At 49.2% G+C, this 18,200-nt stretch overlaps 1 pseudogene; it reads right to left on the reverse strand.

Annotated features, from left to right (window-relative positions):
• Positions 1-14,185: 14,185 nt before the first annotated feature.
• On the reverse strand, positions 14,186-17,355 carry LOC144146692 (zinc finger MYM-type protein 1-like; annotated as a pseudogene).
• Between the last annotated feature and the right edge of the window lie 845 nt (positions 17,356-18,200).

An 18,200-nucleotide genomic window follows, 5' to 3' on the forward strand; every position in this document is an offset into this window, starting at 1 on the left:
CCTACCGGAGGCTGATTTATCATAAAACATCCCTCTTAGGGAGTTATTCCCAGAAGCCCCTTCTGGAGATGAGTGGGCTTTTCCCAGTACCTAGTTCGGTTTAGCGAATATCTGCAGCCGCGGCAACATCATATGCCTGATAATAAACCATTCATGACGAAATATGCTTGGCAGTCAACGAAAACACCCTTGCCACATAGGTAGTAAGGCAATCTTATTTGACTAACAGGATATTACTAATTTTATAAAAAGAAACTGAGGAACTCAACTACAGCTGGCGTCTTTTTTGAAGCTGAATACAGCACGAAAACAACTAAAGCGAATGCATAATTAATCAATGTAGGGAGATGGCCGTCCGAGGGCGCCAGATGGGAACGCTGAGTCGTCTAGACATCGCCGTTACTGTCAAACAGGTTTAACAGCTTCGAAGATCAGAGGCCGCTACTTCATAGTTTGTCACGAAGAAAACGGAAGCACAAAGAAACAGTTAAATATATTTGTTGAGCTGTAATTGGGCCTCCACGGCGCAGACGAACACAGAATATGGTTTATTTGACAAAGTAGAGAATTTAAATGGCTTAACTTATTTGTGAACGTGTGTAACCAGAGGACGACACTCGTGCTTCTTGTTAATGACTTCTGTTTAGCACTGTTTTCTCTAGGTGGCCTTGCGCCAATAAAGTACAACAATCATCAACTATCTTCTTAACTCGTGCTTCAATTCCGGCATGATGCCACACTACATTTAATGCCGTCGGAAGCTATCGCACTGATTATATTCCGATTTTCTCCGTTGTCGTTTTAGTGGTTGGCACTTTCTTCGGCATGAACAATTTGCATAGGCTAAGCACTATATTATAGTAAATGTTTCGGAATACATTTGACAGTGTGTCGCCACCGTCGACGGTCAACCAATGTGTGGTGAGAATGGTGCCAAACACTTCCACTTTTGAACTCAGTTTTACGACGACAAAAAAATTGATATATACTTAGCCCTGCATTTGTGATTGGTCAGAAGCGCTGCAGCAACTCCGAGATCCGGAAGCGTCTTTTTGCGAGCGACATAAAATCTTCAATTTTTTTGTTTTGTTCGAATTCAGCTAGCTGTGTGGCGCTATTCGCTTCTATTACCAAAATTTAGTTTACGTACGTTCAAAAGCTTCAGTCTATGAAACCTCGCAGTGGATTTGTGTGAATGAACGAGTGCCGTGCAGGATAAAGCACTCGTCATCATCAAGGCTCACAATTGCAGCGAACCAAAAAAAGGTTCCTGAAATTTCATCACCAACAAACCAACGTCCTTCTAAAAATGTTCATACTCATTTCTCTAATGTGCAGGGCAAACGAGCGTAATAGGTGTGCGGGCGCTTCCCTGCGAGGTCAGCAATCCGAAGCTCGACACGATGCCCGTGATGTCACTGGGTGCACCTAGCCATAAATAAGCGGGGATTGCTCCGGAGATGCGCGACTCTTCCACGCAGGCTGATGTCAGCCGCACCGACCCCGGCCCGAGCTCGTCGACGCAGACAACGCTTGACAAGGCGGTGTCGTTGCTGGACAGCGCTACACTGGAGATGGCGCTAGCAGACGTGCAATGGCCAAACGAGGGCCGACCCAGGAAGCCGGAAGATGGTTACACCTCCTATGATGCTCCTACGCTCCGCCGTCATGCTTATGATTATCGCTGACTACATCGGCGCCTGGCTTCTCTAAGCAAAGCCTGGATTTTCTAAGCAAAGCATTGAAACGGGGACAGCTCTTGCACTCGCCGCCTAAAGCTTTAAATCGAAAAACGTTTTTTTGGGACTTTCTTCCTTGATTTAGCTTTAGATCGTTAGCGAGGAGCCCTTACAATATATTAGCTGGATTGTACCTTCTTCGCGCCAATTGCGTAACGTTGTACGGGTTCAATGATACCTTTTGTTCTTTCGTAAAGAGAGAGAGCTGTGTGGACCTTGGCTGTATGTTTATCTTTTTGGAAAGCCAACCTATGTCAGCACAATCACCAATATTTTCAGTAAGAGATGATCAGCCTTAAGCATAAAGGTCAGCCCACATGCTCGGGCCGAGGGTTCTCATTCTCGAACTGTGAAAAATTCAAGCGCGCCCCACGGAATTGCGTACGATGCACACAGGGATCCTTGTGGTTCCATGTCTGGCTGCGTCGTATCTCTATTACATCTCATTTCGCTTCCCCCTTCGCGCCTCACGTAGCTTTCGTCCTTCTCATATGGCGAGGTTTACCAATCCTCCGTTGTACATCTGCTGGAGTTCCACGCAACGCCAACCTTCGTTCCGGCAACACAGAGGTGAACACAGAGGAATGTACACGGCTCTTATGTTTGACCACGTCGTTGCACGCTGTTGCGAGTTGTAGCGACCGCAGTCTGCTGGTAGCGGGGCCGGTCGCCGTCGCTCCGTCGAGCCAGGACTAGTGGAGAGCTTAGAGCAAACTCAACGGGTTTATTTACATTTTTACAGTGAGTTGTCGAGATGAAGACAGAAGACAGATCTTGGCGGGCCGCAGCACGCCCTTTTAAATGCATAGCATTTTAGTAACTCACAATGTCACGCGGCGTTGGCGTGCCTTGTCGTAGTCCGCATGCGCGCCTTGTCGTAGTCCGCATGCGCGTCTTGTCGTAGTCCGCAGGCGCGCCTTGTCGTAGTCCGCAGGCGCGCCTTGTCGTAGCCCGCAGCCAGGAAGAAATAACAGTTTCCGGCGCCCGGTTTCGAACCCATGACGCCGCGGGCGGAACGCAAGGTGTCCGGCGCACTACCGACCGAGCCACGAAACCGACACAGATTTCGATGCACCGAAAGCGCCTTATATCCTTCACTCATTTCTCGTTTGTTTCGAAAGCGCCACAAGTTGTCCCGCGCCTCCAAAAGATGGCGACACGGGTCCCGCGATCGAGAGATACGACTTGCCGGCGCACCCCCTCGGAAATGCTGTGCATTTGATCGTGCCCCTCGCGAGGGGGATGTCTTTTTTCTCTTCACTCCCCCCCCACCCAGTAGTTCTTCCCCCACCATTTCACCATACCCTTTAGAGTCCTCCCCGCCACGCCCCCTCCCTTCCTCACTCTTTCCCATCCTATCCTAAAATCTTCGCCTCCGCAATCATTCACACGCCAACAGCAGGCTCACCAGTAACATTTTTGTTGACCCCCGATCCCTAGTTCCCTAGGTTAGGGCACCCCATACAAAACAATGCGGACCAATGGTGATGTGTTCGTCCCTCGCTGTGAAGCACCGTCCTCGGGTAGGGACACGCCTTTCAGGTATGTCGGCAGATGCACAGCACACGCACACACACACCCTTGCCACTGGTCAGGAGCCTGTAGTAGAGGGGAAGAACGGAAGACGCGCGGGCGCCGCGTATCCTTTTGGTGTCTGCCGCGCGCTGCGTTCCCAGGGAGCCTAACAGCACAGATTAACAAGGTTCGTGGAATCACCCCGGGAAGGGTTAATGGCTTGACCATTGCCACTGCCTTCTTCGCTGTGCTGCCACCGCCACTGGGTCCCATTGTCCGGTCGTCGCCGTCTGGGCTTTCACGCGCACACGCGTTCAGTTGCTCAGGCGGGGGGAAGAGCGGCGGCTCCTTAATCCCTTTTGGGGCAACAACACTCAACGCCGCTCAAAAGCCGCTGTCAATCAGTGGCCGCCGCGGCGTCGTGTCGGCCTCCTTTCGTTTCTGTCGACAAGCGGTGGGGTGGTCGACCGGCGGGCGACTGACCCGCGCAAACATGGCGCCAGTGAGTCATAACAGCTCCTCCGCCGACAGAAAGATCTCGGACGTCGTGTAGTATCAGCTGCTCGACGGGAGAGATCACAGTAGCAGCATTCTTCCAGCACCATTGAAACCACAAAGACCAACCTCACCGAACCAGCAAGCGCCGGCAATGAGTTTTCGGCAACCAGGCTGCTCTTTCAAAGGTGCTACAGTGCACCTACGCTTTTTTTTTACATATGGCAACCACACTATTACTCTTGCTCACAGCTAAAAACTTAGACTGAATTACTTAAAACACTACTCAAAATCACTACAGAAAAACGTTCCTCAACTGAAAACAAAAGAAAGCAAAAGCGAAAAAGCTAAAAGGCTCTGCTTAATGTGTCAACATTGGCGTTGGCGGAACCCTTCTTATACTTCACGGTGAAGTTAAGCTCTTGAAGCGCAAGGCTCCAGCGTAGTAGTCGCGGATTCTTTCCCGACATTTGCGACAGCCACGTCAGTGGGCAGTGGTCAGTGACGAAGACAAAAGAAGTTCCCTAAAGGTAGCAGGCCAATTTTTGGGTGGTCCACACAATGCAGGCACTTTCTTTTTCTGACGCACTGTAGGCCTCCTTGCGAACTGAGAGTTTCCTGCTGGCGTACAGCACTGGGTGCTCGTTCCCGTTCTTATCCTCCTGACAGAGTATTACTCCTAAGCCTCTGTTGCGGGCCTCGCATTGCACAGTAAACGGACGATCATAGTTCGGTGCATACCGTACGGGCGAGTTTACAAGAGCCGTTTTGAGGCCTTGGAAAGCACCCTCCATTTCAGTTTGCGGGAATTCGCTAACCGCCTCTACTTTCAACTCGTCAGGTCGCCTCCTGCCCTGCCTTACCACGTGCCCTAGTTACCGTACTTCGGCGCGAGCTAGCTGGCAGTTAGCCAGCTTCGCTGTCAGTCCAGCGTGTGTCAAACGTCTAAGGACATCGCTAAGATGGTACAGGTGGTCTTCCCATGTATTGTAGTACATAGCAAGGTCGACTAAGTAGGGAACAGCGCCCTGCAGAACTCGGTTCATCAGCCTATCCCGCACTTCTCCAGGAAGCCCGCAGTGAGAACGCTGCTGAACACTGAACCCTGGTAGCACTGGATCTCCTTAGGTAAGGCCACTCTATAAAAAATAGACAGTAGTGCGTTGACTACTTCTACCGAGCTCTGCTCCTCCATTGGGATCGCCTCTGGAAATTTGGCTGGTGGACAAACAGCGGTAAGCAAATACCGGTAGCCTGATTTTGTCGCTGGGAGTGGTCCCACAACGTCTATTACCAGCCGGCGAGAAGGCTCCGAAATGAGCTGAACAAGCTTAATTGGTGCCTTTCCCTTCTCGTGCGGTTTTACCACTCTCTGACAGGTGTCACACCCTCTTACGTGGTTCTCAACTTTTTTGAAGCATCCTGGCCAGTAAAACGCCGTTAGGAGCCTATCTTTGGTCTTCCGAGTTCCTAAATGCCCCGACCGACCAACTCCGTGACAGAGATTAACAATGTCAGGCCGATACTTAGTCGGAACTACAATCTGGTCAAACGTGCGACCTTTTGCATCCCGGTAGTGGCGGTGCAAGATGCCATTTTTGACGGGAAAACTGACATTCTTCCTCGCCACCCATTCTCTGACTGTGTTCCAAACCTCCTTAAGGCTAGGATCGCTTTTCTACTGCTCGATGAGCTCGTCTCTTGTCTCTTTCTCCCGTACATTGTCTAGTGATTTTGATACAGGCAACACGAGCAGCTCCTCTTCCGATTCCCCTTCAGCTATTGGCCGCGAGCTCGACATGTAGGTGGCGACAGCGTCGCGCTGCTAGTGTGGATGCTCCGCTGAGCGGCCCGTAAGAATGCACACTGTGGGCGCGCTTCGTGCCCTTTTCTCGCCGTATGTGCGCACGAAAGGTGCAAACAAAAGTGGTATGCTGTAGTTCGGTTCCTCAACGTTCAATGTATAGCATGGAAGCGGCAGTCAGTTTTCATTATTACGCCAAAAAAAGCGACGACTCATCGGGAATCTCAGAATGGCCGTAATTGTGACAATGAACTTGTACGCTGTGGCTCGTAGCAAGCTCGATCTTTCCAAACTATGGCTTTGAGCCTTCAATAAAAGCATAAATAGAAACAAATCAGGAAGCCTCGATCTCTGAAATTCAGTTTATAACGGCAATCTCAATCGCTTTCACTGGTGGCATGACGCATTCTTGCATTTGTGGGATGCTCTGAAATGGTAACACTACTTAACTGCTCCAAAATTCTTTCTGAGAGCTTACGATATTTTTTGTGTGTTCAAAAGGCAATACAAAATTGCTGAATTTTGATCAGCGCAGAGATAAAAATGTAGCCGCTCTAACGGGTATTTTAAATGAAATTTTAGCGACTCTAAAGGAAGGTATGATGAATAACGGTTTCGGATCCCTTATTTACGGCTTTCGTCGCAAGTGAACTTGCGAATTGAATTGTCAACGCACGCAGTACAATCCACATCTCATGTTTAGCTAGGTTTTCGCAAAGTGACAAGCAGGTTTACAGTGTGCGAACCAAGCTTCTGGGACCTCACAGTGAGCACAAATTTTCTGTTACGGCTGCTCTGTTGACCATTTACGTTCCTTTTAAAATTTAACTGGTGCCTGCAACAGCGAGATGTGTTTGCATTCTTGCGTTTAAGGTCGCTTACGAACCCTAAAGATGGCAATAAATGAAGTTGCGCTGTTGCAGATGTAGTAAAGCATTTCCTTTTTATTTCTCGTTGCAAATCAGCGCAGCGGGTTCCCGGTAACTACTTTGTTTTGTAAACTGAATATCGCCTTTGTCTTGGCATTTAATTCTTGAGGATTGGTTAAAAAATGAAATTCTGTGCATTTCGTTTTTTTTTTTTTCGGGAAGGGGGAGGGGGGGGGGGTCCTGCCAACGTTGCAAGAGCAGTGAGAAGAGAACGCATGTAACGAGCGCGAAAAGCCAAACATCAGTATTACTTACAATCGAAACTACACTAGCGTCGTGTTCTGTAGCGGTGAAAAAGCAGTACACGTATTTTCAAAACTGATTAACCCCCTTTGTTCCGAGATTGTCCAGGAATTGTGGGGCGCCTTTTTCAAAATTGTATTGAAAGCAAGCATTGCGGGAAAAAAAAAAAAAACAAAAAAAAACAGCGAGTCATGGCACACACCTCCCACACATGTGGGCAACAACGTGCATTATATATTACGCGTTTTCTCCTCTTTTTTTAAACTTAGGTCCACGTTAAAAGGTTAAGACGTGACCATATTAGGCATTTGGTTACGCTGAGTGAGACACGTTTCTGGACAAGGGGATTCATGTCGGATTTGAAAATGATATATATGAAAATGACACACGAAATGCCACATGACTGACGCAAACTCACAACTGCTTAATTTTACCGAAAAATTCCCCCTAAATACTCTTGCGCATCCATAGAAACGTATTTTAAATAACACGTAAAATTAGCAACTCGATACAGTTGAATAAATGTTTATTCCTCCTCCTGAGTATAACCAGAGACCAGAGTCTCTGGTATAACCAACGACTGTCCAAAAATGGTATTTATTTTAGAAAAGGTACGGAAAGGACACAGTCACACAGGCGCTTGCGGGTGTAATTAAATACGTGGCCGGTAATGTATGGGCGATAGCGCACAGGTAGTGTGCAGTGTAAATGTTTTTGTTTGTTTCTTCTTTCTATAAGGACACAGCGCAATTTTACAAGGGTGTGGAATTTGCACGCGTATGCACAGGTCTTGTCGCTTCTTACCCGTTTCGCGTACTAAACTTTTATCCTTTAAATAATCACCACGCCACCTTCAAAAAGCACCCGTCGACGTTCCCGAAACGGCAGACGACTGCACTCAACAATAGAAACAGTGCAATGTGTGGAAGCAATGTTTATAACACGTTTCATACTCAAGCGGTGACCAGGGCGAAGATGTTTCGTGGAATTAAACCAGCGCATTAACCCGCAACGGCCGCTGATTATTGCGTTTCTAGAGGAAATGCGCACGCAGAGCTAACTATGTCATTGCTTACTGCCAAACGAGCACACATATTGGTTGTTTTGTCGTGTGCAGCACGCGTCTTGCGCCGCACGCAACGTGAAAAAGCAGACGACGCGAGAGCGCCATCCACACTAGGAGCGGTTCGTCCCGCCGCCGCCAGGGGCCGACTGTGTTCGCGCTCGGGGCGAATATCAGCGCGAGTCTCCTCCTCTGACCCTCTCTCTTTTTTTCAGTAGGCGACGGGATAGTAGACTCCGCTGTGCTGACTCCAGCTGGTGTTGCTGTACTTCCTGTGAAACTCGGTTCTTTCCGCTCTAGTTCGGCTGCTGGCGTGCGTGCTTTAGCTCTAGTCAAGGCTTGGACTGTTCCCTCCTGAAAACTTTTCCCTTGCTCTCTAAGCAGACGGTCGGTCTGATTCGAGAACAAGTAGGAGTACTGCGAGGGCAGCTGGTCTGACACCGCCGCTTCCGTCTCTACTTCTCCGAACGGCCAAGTGATGACTACTCGAGCTACCGGGAGACAAATGCTTCCCTCTTGCAAAACCGGTTTAATCCATGCGCACTTGCCGTTGTAATCTTCTTGTGCCCCGTAGTCAGGGTGCACCAGATCAATGGTTGCCCCACTGTCTCGTAAGATGCGGCATGGCTTTCCGTTCACTGTTAGGTTAAAAAGGTACGGACTAAGAAGCTCCTCGCTAGTGGCAGAGTCACAAGTATACGAAAGGGCTGGTCTGGGTCTACGACAGCCTACGGCAATATGACCGACCTCTTTGCATTTGTAGCAGGTAGGTGGTTGCCTAGCGTCAAAAGGACTCTTTTTGGAAGAACTCTCCGAAGCCTTTCCCTCCTGTTTGTTTTGTGATCCTTGGCTACTTGCAGCGAAGTCCGCCTTTTTCTGTGCCGTCATACCTGCGCCAGCCCCCTCCTTTCCCGTCCAAGGTTTTCCTCTATCTCCCGCTTTTGCTGGAGGAACCTCGTCCCTTTCTCCCCGGCGTGACGCGTACTCATCAGCCAAGTCGGCAGCTGCCTGCACTGTTACTCCTCCGGCCCTATCTTGGATCCAGAGCTTCATTGGCTCGGAAAGCCTAGAAAAGAACTGTTCCAGAGCCACTGCTTCCAGAGCCTTTTCGAAGTTCCCAAAAGCGCTGGCTCCCTTCATCCATTCTACCAAGTTGACCTTCAACTCGTAGGCAAACTCTGAATACGTGCTGCCCTGCTTCTTTGTCAGATTGCGAAACCGCTGCCCGAACGCATCTGACGAAAGTCGGAACCTCTTTAGAAGGCTATCCTTCACCTTGTCATAATTGTCCGCATCCTCCACCGGAAGCCGCACGATCACATTCGCTGCTTCACATGGCAGCAAACTTAACAAATTTCGAGCCCATGTGCTACGGCCAAGCTTCGCTTTTTCACAGGTTCTCTCGAAGTTCACAAGAAAGAGGCCCACATCTTGCCCTACTTTGAAGGGTTGCATTAGCTTATATAAATCACAAAGATTTTGTCTTCCTGCTACCTCTACTCCTTGAACCTCAGCCATCTTCCTCACTTCCACTTCCAGGTGCAGCTGTTCTACTTCCAGTTCTTTTTGCTTTAGCTGGCACTCCTGTTGCTCCCGCTTTTGCTCGCGCTCCTGTTCCTGTTGCTTTTGAATCTCATTCCACGTTTCTGTAATATCTTCACTGGTGAGATTCAAGCCCTCGATAGCGCGAACAATTTCGTCCTTCCTCATCCCCGAATCTACTTCTGCTCCCAGCTCCTCCCCCAGAATCAGCAGCTGATTATTCAACAAACGCTTCCAATCCATGACAGAGAACTAGTGTGGTGCGGCTCACTCTCTACCCAGAAGTTCCCGAAACAACTGCTTCTGTGGTAGCCTCTACTAGCGAAAAGATTGCACTTCTATCTTATCATCCTGGCAACCAAAAAAACCAAAGCCAGCACTCGCCAGTTCACAGCTGTCAGTCTCCGTGATCTCGGCTTGTTGATCATTCTCCGTCCTCCAGGCTCAGATCCAACCGCTTGCCATCCAGTTGTTGCGACCGCGGCTTGCTGGTAGCGGGGCCGGTCGCCGTCGCTCCGTCGAGCCAGGACTAGGGGAGAGCTTAGAGCAAACTCAACGGGTTTATTTACATTTTTACAGTGAGTTGTCGAGATGAAGACAGAAGACAGATCTTGGCGGGCCGCAGCACGCCCTTTTTGTTGACCCCCGATCCCTAGTTCCCTAGGTTAGGGCACCCTATACAAAACAATGCGGACCGATGGTGATGTGTACGTTCCTCGCTGTGAAGCACCGCCCTCGGGTAGGGACACGCCTTTCAGGTATGTCGGCAGATGCACAGCACACGCACACACACACACCCTTGCCACTGGTCAGGAGCCTGTAGTAGAGGGGAAGAACGGAAGACGCGCGGGCGCCGCGTATCCTTTTGGTGTCTGCCGCGCGCTGCGTTCCCAGGGAGCCTAACAGCACAGATTAACAAGGTTCGTGGAATCACTCCGGGAAGGGTTAATGGCTTGACCATTGCCACTGCCTTCTTCGCTGTGCTGCCGCCGCCACTGGGTCCCATTGTCCGGTCGTCGCCGTCTGGGCTTTCACGCGCACACGCGTTCAGTTGCTCAGGCGGGGGGAAGACCGGCGGCTCCTTAATCCCTCTTGGGGCAACAACACTCAACGCCGCTCAAAAGCCGCTGTCAATCAGTGGCCGCCGCGGCGTCCTGTCGGCCTCCTTTCGTTTCCGTCGACAAGAGGTGGGGTGGTCGACCGGCGGGCGACTGACCCGCGAAAACATGGCGCCAGTGAGTCATAACAACGCACGGCGCTACTGCGGTTAGTAAGGGCGTCTCTAAGACAGACGCCTAGTCCCTTATTTATGCTTCCATGCCACTGTACTGTCCCCGACACCATATCTGCGAATGCTTGGCTTGTCCATAACAGGGCGTTTCGCATGTACTGCAGCAGCCTAGTGTTCCACAAGGGCCCCAGATCTGGCGCATCTATGATCCCGACATTTTCTGCCACCCCTCCCTCCAGTCCAGCGATGTTATAAACGCAGTAGAAGCTTTGAGCAGGGTAGTCTTTGAAGAATAACCAAAATTTTCATAATATGAGGCTGTGTCATTACTTTCGAAAAAGCGAGAACCTCTTGCCGGAAATATTTGGTATAAGCAAAACTAAACAAATTTCTGGATAAACCCGCATTGGTGAACACAAATCCAGGATTGAGGGCAACGAAACCGTCCCGCATACCGAAAGCGCTTATAAATGGGGTCAAAAGTATGTCCGATTTGGTCTGCAGCATTAGGTTGTTTTGCAGAATGACACGTATCAGGATTTCTGACTGTAGGGTCAACCACCTTTTTCTCACGCCAAAGAGCTGCCTGCCCCCAGCACGGTCGTATTTCATAAACAGTGACCGTGAAGCCGGTGAGGACGTATGGCAGAAGTTGCTTGCGCAATTCAAAATGCAGCCTTTGAGGGTTCAAGAGCTCGTAATTCATTGGTGGCCGCTCATGAAGATTTCAGAACGAAAATCTTACGGCTGGTATAGAAATAGACGCTCACTATGAACACAATTGTTGGACAGCATTGATTTGAAATGCGGATTACAAAGTGAGTGGCCGCGCCCGTTGTATAAAGGCTAAGTAGAACTGGAAGTGTACATTTTCTATGTATTATCGTTTGTAGATACGCATAAAGTAACCGGCATCCTCCACAAGGGGTCCGGAAAGACCTTCACTGGGACAGATTGGCAAGGCGAGTTGCTTTATGCATGAATTGCTTCATGCATGAACTGTTTTGTCTATAGGAGCCGAAGCAATACAGCAATGGCGTGCAAGAACACTTCGCGAACACCTACACGCCTCTGATCAATTGGAATGCGAAAAAGGTTGACGTCAAATTGCTGAACGTGCATGTCGGCATGAAACATGGCCACTAAATTTAATGGTTTCGAAATGTTTATTCATATTCCTACGGAGAGGAATACGTGAAAATGAAGGTCTATTTCACACACGTATGCACAGGGAAGCTAGCACCGTGTTTGGACCTAGCACGAGCCACTTCTTCTTCCGAGCTGAGCTCTAGCACATATCCCCAACGCTTGGGGCTAAGTAATAACATTTGTTCTTTGGCTGCTCACACACTGTAACATAACCCCCGCGGCAAAAAGCCCCGTCTCGGTGCTTCGTAGGCAGATTTTGTGCGCGGGCGATGGTGCGGCTTGAGGCGGGAAACGTGGACAATGTCTGTTTTGCTGGTGCCAAGGTGGTGAGTTGGCCAAGGGGCGGCTGGAGAGATTTCGTGTGTGACTGGGGTCACTTGACGGACCACGTGGTAGGGTCACGAGTAAGAGAACAGCAGTTTTTCAGAGAGCCCCACTCGGCGGGACGGCGACCACAAAAGAACAAGAGTCCCAGGTGAGGACTGGAGGTCTCGCTGCCGTGAATTGTAAAGCGAAAACTGTGATTAGCAGAGGCGAGAGCGGGCAACTTGTCGGGCATGGTCGGCACGGTCAACTGCGGCTCGGGCATATTCGGAAGTTGGAACTGGAGGCGGCAAGAGAGTGTCCAGTGGCAAAGCAGGCTCGCGAACGCAAAGCAGGTAAAAAGGAGAATATTCATGGGTGACGTGGCGCGACGAATGGTGTGGAAATGTAACGTACGGTAATGCCACGTCCCAGTCACGACGGTCGTCGGAGACATACATTGAGAGCAAGTCGGTAAGTGTTCTCTTGAGTCTCTCAGTGGAACCATTCGTCTGAGGGTTATAAGAAGTCGCGATTTTATGTTGCGTTGAGGAAGCAAGAAGAATATCGGCGACAACGCGAGACAAGAAATAGCGACCCCGATCAGTAAGGAACTGGCGAGGATCGCCATGATGAAGGATGACGTCTTGGAGAAGAAAATCGGCAACGTCAGAGGCACAGCTGGTGGGGAGAGCGCGTGTAATTGCGTAACGTGTGGCGTAATCAGTAGGGACTGCGATCCACTCTGTCCGAACCGTACACCGGGAAAGGACCCATGTGATCGACGCCTACAGGAAAAAATGGTTCGGTGGGTATGTCCACTGGTTGGAGAAGACCTGCTGGGGATGTCATAGGCGCTTTACGGCGTTGGCAGAGGTCGCAAGAGGTCACATAACGCCGCACAGAGCGATAAAGGCCTGGCCAGAAGTAGCGACGACGTACACTGTCGTAGGTGCGGGAAACTCCGAGGTCGCCTGCAGTGGGTACGTCATGGAGTTCCCGGAGAACGTCCGACCGAAGATGTTCAGGAAGGACCGGAAGCAACTCTGGACCTTCGGGGCAGATGTTTTAGCGATAGAGGAACCCATTGGATAACTTAAAAAGGCGCAGTGAAGGGTCATGGTAGCCAGAGATCAGACGGTTCATAATTGCGCTCAGAGATGGATCGCGGCGCTGCTCGTCCCCAAGGCGTAACAAAGCCGTTATTGCGAGCACACTACTTGAGTTTCTCGAAACAGCAGGGTCGGGGTTCTCAACGGGGTAACGGGACAGGTAATCGGCGTCTTGATGCAAGCGGCCGGACTTATAAACTATGGTGTTTGAATACTCCTACAGACGCGGAGCCCAGCGACCTAAGCGTCCTGTAGGATATTTCAAAGAAGAAAGCCAACAGAGCGCGTCGTGGTCGGTTATCACCGAAAAAGGGGTCCATACAGATACGGGCGACATTTTGCTACAGCCCACACCAGTGCCAAGCACTCCCTCTCCGTGCTTGAGTAGTTCTGTTCAGCGAACGTCAGGAGGCTGCTGGCGTATGCAATAACACGGTCTTTACCGATCTGTCGCTGAGCGAGGATAGCGCCAATGCCATGTCCGCTAGCGTCACTCCGTACTTCGGTGGCGGCAGTGGGATCGAAGTGGGCCAAGATAGGTGAAGTGGTGAGAGCGGATAACAATTTAGCAAACACTTCTGCTTGAGATGAGCCCCAATTGAACTCAGCGTCCTTTTTAGGGAGGTCTGTCAGAGGGCGCGCAATGTCAGCAAACTTCCCTATAAAACGCCGGAAGTAAGAGCATAGGCCAATAAAACTGCGGACGTCCTTGGATGAGCGAGGTTCAGGGAATTGCTTGACTGCGCGTACTTTGTCAGGGTCGGGTTGAACCTCGTTATTGACAACAAGGTGGCCAAGGATGCATAGGCGTGCGCAGGATTTTTCATTAGGGGGGGCGAGGTCTCCCAGAGCGTCCCCACCCCTTCTATCAACGCATTCCCACTGATGTCCTTCCGCTCATATTGTAGTGCTGAGACGAGATATGGTTATGAAACGTTTATTTCAACAATATGGAATTATAACACACACAAAATATTATTAAACAGTTGGTTTCACTTTCTTGTGAAACGTCCGCAAAGAAAGGCAGTCCCTGCGCAGCTGAGGCATCATTGACGCCCGTACAAAGGATTTTTATTCTTTCTAGACCGGAGAAAGATATGAACCATATGACATCTTTAACAGCACATAATATTTAAAAATATTGCCTCAACGTTACTCTGCTAGTATTGAAAATATAGTATACATACAGGGCAAACGCATTGGCGAAAGCTGTCATATGGCGTCTGCAACGTTCATGCAGAGGACAAAAAAACGCCACCCAATACACAACGTAATGGCAACGCTTAAAAGCACAAGAATATACCGCACATTAAAAATACTTGAAACAGCAAGTTACAATATTTAGTAATTATTAAAGATAAACGCTATGACATGCCACTTTTTTTCTTCTGAGCATCCAAATGTACAGTTGATAATCTTACTTTCTTGCGCTTGATAGAAACATGTAATAGAAACAAGGGGTACAATTACTTTTTTGCACAAGATAACACGCACGCATTATGCCATGTTCAACAAACATTATACAAACTAATGGATATGTTCTGTGGTGGTAAAATTATTTGTGGCTAGATTACTAAAAATGTGTAGCACGTGGGGAAACAAACGAGGGAAAACAAACAAAATAACAATAGTAAAAAGTCTAAAGCAAAAATCTACGCGATTTTGTCGCGAACTGTTCGATGACTGACTCAGAACTTGTTGACAATGCAATCTGTTGCTCAACGAACGGTAAAAGCAGCCACCGAAGCCGGTCATGACTCATAGTTGATCTCAGCTTTGTTTTCACTATGGCGAGCTTTGAAAACGTCCGCTCGCATGAGCAGCTAGTGACAGGGACAACTGCAAAGCCTTTAAGGATTTTAAAAAAGTCCTCATAAACTAATGCTCCTAGGCCGTTTTGTTGCAACCAGTCTAGCCATTCATTACAGTCACCGAGCTTTAGGTTCTCTGTGCTAACCTGTGCCTTCAGTAAGCGGAGCTCAGCCCGCAAGCTGTCAGACTCCACGTCAAAATACTTAGTGACAACGTCTATCTCCTCGTCATTGGCAGTGAGGCGCAGAATGTTCATCATCGCAGTTATGAGAACGACTGTCTCCTGCGTGAATCTTGCCTCAATTCCTTCAACGAAAGCATCAAGCATGGGGTAAAAAACGCTGACGCGGAGTTCCTGCTTCTTTGTTTCGTGAAGAAACTGACTGGCGAAGTTCACGTCTGCGCGTCTAGACACTTTCCTCTGTCTCACAGCAGGAATACTGATCCCGCGAGTCTGTCATATCTCTGTGGCACCTTGAAACACCGTTGTAAATGCACTCTCGTCACGCCTCATTTCCTTGAGAGCTTCTTGGAGATTTTTCACTCCCTGGAACGCAGCAAGAAGATTTATTTTTGGGTCCTGGAGCATGCGGCTAACCTTGAGGACCATCTGCAGCACAGGATGGGCCATTTCCATACAGAATTGAAACTCGAAGCTTTCCAGTTGCGCGAGAAGTCCTTTTGCTTTAGCTCGCGTTTCTGAATGCTGCGTGTTGTCCATGATTTCCTCTACGGCGTCTACCAAGGCGCAGTAGTTATCCCGCACTGCTTTGACGGCTTCTGCCCGGCAAGCCCATCTGGTTGTGGACAAAGATTTTAGCGTCGTTAGACGTGTGCCTAACGCCGAAGATATATGCTCAAAAATTGCGTGACGCACTGGGCTAGATTCCATGAATTTGTATGCTAGCTGCAAGGTGCCGAAGAAATCAAAAAGAATTTTGTTCTCTGCCCTTGACAAACAGGCATCAACGACAGCCAGATTCAAACAGTGAGCGTAACAATGGACGTACAATATTCTGTTGTTTTTCTCTTTGCATTTGGCTTGCACGCCTGAAATGTGCCCTGACATGGCAGCAGCGCCATCGAAGCAAACAGAGTTCACCGATGTCCACGTGATTTTGAGAACACCTAGAACTCGCTAGAGTACCGAGAATATTGACCTGCTGTCAACACTAAGAAGTCGCTCTAGTGCGGTGAACACTTCTACGGGCCGGTTATTCTCCTCACTGAAGTACCTTATTACAACAGACAACTGCTCGTGGTGTCCACAGTCGCTAGTCTCATCGCATATGAGAGACACGGTTTTGCCTTCCAGGCAGTGAATAATGGATTGCATCATTGCAGCATGAAGTGCCTCAATGAGATCGTTCTGCGTTCTGTTGCTGGTGTACAAAGCATTCTTCGGTCCAGAATCAAGGTGAGCTCGCAATACAGGATCATATTGCTTCAAGAGATTAACGATCTCTAGCAACAAACCTTTTTCTGTGCTTTCCTCGCTTTCGTTATGGCCTCTAAAGGGCTTGCCACTCTTCGCGAGTAGAATTACAACGTCAACAAAACGCTGTAAAAGTTCTCGGTTTCTTTTTCGTTGTTCTTCTCTCAAAACGACACGCGTCTCGTGATTCTCATCCAGCAGTTCACCTACAGATTTGCAGTCTTTGTAAGAGTTCCAGCTCAGGATGCTATTTAAGTGACTGCCGGACTTTTCATGAAGCCTGAACTTCTCCACAGCTTTCTTCCAATCTGCTGAAGCCCACGGAGACGAATGCTGGATCTGAATGACCCTTCCACGCTGAACTCTGCTGCGGAAAAGCGCGACAGTAGAAGCAAAACGCAGCGTCTTTCTGTATGCTATATTCCAGCCAGTTAAATTCGTCGTACCAGCGCACGCAAAACTTTCGCGTTCCGTTCGCCGTTTGTTTCTGCGGGTAGCAATTCAAACGCGGCTGAATAGGACCACGCATAAGCCTGGTGCGCCTGTCAGTGTGAAGGTCGTCGCACGGCAATGGTCGCGAAGGGTCATCATCACTCGGTGCGCAGCTGAACGTATTCGTAGTAGAGTGCTGTTCTTCGTCGCAACTGAGTTCAGTCTGGCAGTTGTCGTCCCCTTGGCAAGAATGTGATACTTGAAGTGGGATGTCCTCGAGGTGCTGATTTTCGGCCACCCGGTGGGATGGTTCACTGGCACTGGCAGTCTCACATTCATGAGGTTCTGAAAGCAATTTCGGTCCTTAGCTCAGGCTACGAATACTACCGATTTGGAGCCTATTCTGTAAATATAAACGCAAGCATGAAAATGAAGAGCTTACCTTTAGAAAGGAGCCAATCTCGTAGCCTGTCTCCTTGCGCTTTCTCTTGAGCCAACTTGTTTCGTCGGGAGTGCCGAAACTGAGCTCCAGAAGGCTTGCTCAGTGCCATGGCATCGCTTTCTGCACAGAAAAAATTTTGAAGCTGGATGAGCTGTGGCAGCCGCGTACCCAGGATTTTTTTTGGGGGGGGGGAGAGAAGGGGCGTCATATGGTAATTTTTCTAGGCGAATCAGAAGGGCATGGGTTCGTTTACAGGTAAATACGTGAATAACGCTCATAAAGAGCAGTAAACCTGCAACTAGAAATGAAACAAAGTGTAACCCGCTGGTACGCCGGTTGGGGGAAACGAGGAAACGCATTAAAGAAACTCCCGAAAAAATTAACTCACGAATCACGCTTCCAAGAACAGGTAAACAACAAGAGACAGAGAAAAGTAAATAATTCTATGAGCGTTTTATTCAGTCAATCAATTCACTCAGGTCTGGAAGTATTTTTGTCACTGGTCGCGTTAAGTGGTTGCAATCGCCGGGCGGATTCCAAAGGCTGATGTATCTGCCCCCCCTAAACGCCCCACGAAAGCACGGACAATTTTGAGGGGTGGTCCTTTTAGTGCGCCAGCGAACGCCGGTTGTGGACCAAAGACACAAACAAAATATATTCTCAGTTAAGCCAGTACAAACAACACAAAACCATGCACACTCGCCTGGTAACAATCACAACTCAATTCACATCGCAACTCACTCTATACGGAGTATGCATAAGAGCCGGCGGCGCAATGCATTGTGGGTTAGCGGCCATTTTGAAGTTCTTCGTTTCGGCACGACTGCTGCTGCGGGCCGTTCCTGAAGCAAGAATGGTGTACTGCGCGGTTGTGGGCTGCAATAGCCGCACCCAAACAAAGGCGAAGAAGGTGCAGACGAAGGGGAAAGACTGTGGATTCTTTAAAATTCCGAA

This window comes from Haemaphysalis longicornis, unplaced genomic scaffold (genome assembly GCF_048455015.1).
Source record: "Haemaphysalis longicornis isolate Haplotype H1 unplaced genomic scaffold, Haemaphysalis longicornis Haplotype H1 scaffold_7, whole genome shotgun sequence".
Taxonomy (NCBI): Eukaryota; Metazoa; Arthropoda; class Arachnida; order Ixodida; family Ixodidae; genus Haemaphysalis; species Haemaphysalis longicornis.